Source organism: Miniopterus schreibersii (genome assembly GCF_964146895.1).
Source record: "Miniopterus schreibersii genome assembly, chromosome: 4".
Lineage (NCBI taxonomy): Eukaryota > Metazoa > Chordata > Mammalia > Chiroptera > Miniopteridae > Miniopterus > Miniopterus schreibersii.
In genome coordinates this window covers 97206760-97209821 of record NC_138105.1, presented here as the reverse complement: position 1 = coordinate 97209821, position 3062 = coordinate 97206760, and positions in this window count along the sequence as shown.

The following is a 3062-nucleotide window of genomic DNA, read 5'->3' as shown; positions in this document are numbered from 1 at the left end:
GTGGAAAATTCAGATTGGAGCCCAGGTCTTCCTGACCCTTCAGACCGCCGCCTTCTCAACCACAGCTCGCTGACCTCCCATCTGGTTGCCATGGAATGCCTTCAAAGGCTCCAATCTAGGTCATATCTATGCCTGCAACCGGCTTGCAGGCTTTAAGCAAGGCGCCAAGTTATGCTTTCCCAAGGAGCTGTGTGATTTAGGGTTTCCAAGGGGCATTCCTCAGCATTCTAGTCCCCCCAGGTTTCCCGCGAGAAAGAGAGCGCAAGGCGAGGCCCGCTGGAGGCGCCCTGCATGCTCAGCCTCCCCCTCGGCGCCCACAACGTGGCTAGGAGCCTCCCATGCAGTGGGGCACTGCCCACACCTGTTTGGGACCCTTTTGGCGTGCAGGCCCTAAGGGCACCTCGGAGTCGGGAGTTCCGAAGTCCACACTTCAAGGCGCACTGGACCACAACCTGCACCCTCCGGTCGCTGTTTCCCTCATACCCTTCTGGGCTCTGGGGGAAAATGTAAATGGTCAAGATAAATGGATCCTGCCCTCAAAGAAATCCACTCTCGCGAGCAACATAAACATGTCTACAGTGAACTGTAGTGTCATGTGCTAAGTGCCCAGCCTGGTGCCAAGGGACCGACGCCTGTGGGATGAGGGCTGTCGCGGGCTGAGATGGCCCAAAAGAAGAGGCAGTGCATCCTGTGTGGGCAGAGAGGCAGGGGGTGGTCAGAAGGACCTGACAGAAAAGGTCACCAAGTGGGGCCTTGAGAGATAAGCCAAAAAGGGGGGTGGAAGAGGAGATGATCAGAACTTTATTGCCAAGAAGACAGATCTGCCAAGGCACAGAATGTTCAGGGAATGGTGAGTAATTTGACAAAGCTGAGTGGGAACCCAGCAGGGGGGTGCAGGGGGTGGGGTGAGGATCCGGGTGCTTTCTGAGACAGCATAGTCCCCTGGAAGGCCATGAGTTGATGACCCAGGGACCCTCACTGCCTCCTCTCTTCTTGTCTGTAATGCAGCCACAATTCCTGTACTAGACTTTCTGACCACACCCTGCTGCTCTCTAAGTGTTCACTCAGCCAAGTTCCAACCCAGAAGGAGTGGAGACACCATGGTCAGATCAGAGAGAAAAATCCAACCCTGAATTTACCCCCGGTTTTCCTTATCTGGGTTTCCAAAGATTACCTGGGGCTCTGCTTAGCCATTAGAAATACGTTAGGCTGTAAGTAACAGAAAAGCCAACTAAAGTGACTTGAAGAATTTTTTCCCTGTGGGATGGGAAGGGCCCAGGGTGAAGTGAAAATGTTGGTATCTGGGGGTACCCACACACCTAACCTGCAGTGGCCTCATTTCAGCTATCTGTCCCAGAGCAGTTCAGTCATCTGGTCACCCCAACTCCCACCACAGGCCTCTCCCGCACCAGGAGCTGGCCTCTGTCACATGGTAACAGCTGGAGGGGGGACGTGCTGGTTAATTCAGCAGCTCAGTGATGTCAGGGCTGCTGTCTCGGCAACGCTCTTCACCTTTCCACCTACTTACATGACTGCTTCTTGGACATTTTTGCAAACTACTCAGTTCCCTTAAGGTTAATGCAGTAAGAATTTTACTGTTTAGATTATTTAAATGGACTCTGTGGGAACTGAAGGCTTTCTTTAAAAGGCCTCAGGGAAAAAGGCACAACTAATTATGTGCCTAAAACTTAAAGCACACAGCAGACTCTGATGAGGGGACTCGGAGTAAAGGACAGCCCATGCTCATGGGGATGACGCTTCACCTTCCCCAGCAGAAGTCTCTAGAATCTCTCATGCTTCCCCTGGGATGGGGTGGGGATGGGACTTCTTGCCTCATTTGCAAAAATGGTTAGAGATATTTAAAAGGAAGGTTCAAAACAGACATAGAGAGAAGGAGGGCCAGAAAAGCTGGGGAAGTCTGCTGGGTCTTTTGTAGACACAGCCCAATCACAGTTGTATCTTTCTTTGGTTTTTGCCTTTCTGTCTCCTAAAATGTTTGCATAACAAAGGCTGGGTTCCCCACACTGCCCTTCATCTGGGGCCTTCAGGGCAGGCTAACAGCAGCCCCCCTACTGAGCATTATTACACCCCAAGTGAGCACTGCCTGCCTTAGATGTTCCGTCCTATTGGGCCTCACAAATGCCCCGAAGAGTAACAACTACCATCACCCCACTGCGCAGATACAGAAGCTGAGGCCCAGAGAAGCAAGTTAACGTTCCCAGGACTGTTGCCTATCAGGTGCCAAGCTCCTAACCATCAGCCCACTCGGCTCATGGAGGCTTTTGTTCAAGCCTAAGAAGACTCAAGCTCCTCAGAGCAGGGCAAGGCCGGGGCGGTGCCCACGCCTCTGGGTGGCCAGCCCCTGAGCCTCACACAGGTAGTTACCGGACCTGAGCCCCACTGGGTGCCCTGCCAGCTCGAACCCCAAGTGCTGGTGCCATGGCCGCTTCTCTGTGTCCTTCACCTGGGAGGTGGGCACGGGGCAAGGGAAATAATACAAAGGGAGCTGCAGCTCAAGGCAGGCCTCAAGTAACATTTGATCTGAATAACATCCGACCCTCCTAACAGTTCAACAGAAAGCCTAGGAGACTGGTGATGGTCACGGTGGGCTCTGCCGTCAGGAGGATTTGGATCGTGCCCTGCGTGTGACCTCGGTCAAGCTTCCTAACCCCTCTGAGCCTCATTTACTCTTCTGTAAAATGGTGCCCACCGTGGAACTCTTGTGACCAGCATATTAAATAATTCCTGGGGATAGTTTGGCCCTTGATCAATACCAGCTCCTATCTGATTGCTCCCCTAGGGAGGAGGTTGTATTAGCCCTATTTTAAGGGTGAAAAGAACCACGGTGGTTTGCTCAGGCCACACAGCTAGAAAGTGGCAGAGCCGGGACTGGAACCTGGGCCTGAGTGAGTTCTATTCAGGAGCCATGACCCATCTATTGGAAGTGCCTGTGGAGTGTCTGTCTCTGAGCCAGGGCAACACCAAAGGGAGGCAGCGTGTGCTGCCAGGGGGAGATCCACTCCTTCCTCTGAAGGCCCAAACCTCAAGGAATGGGGTCTGGG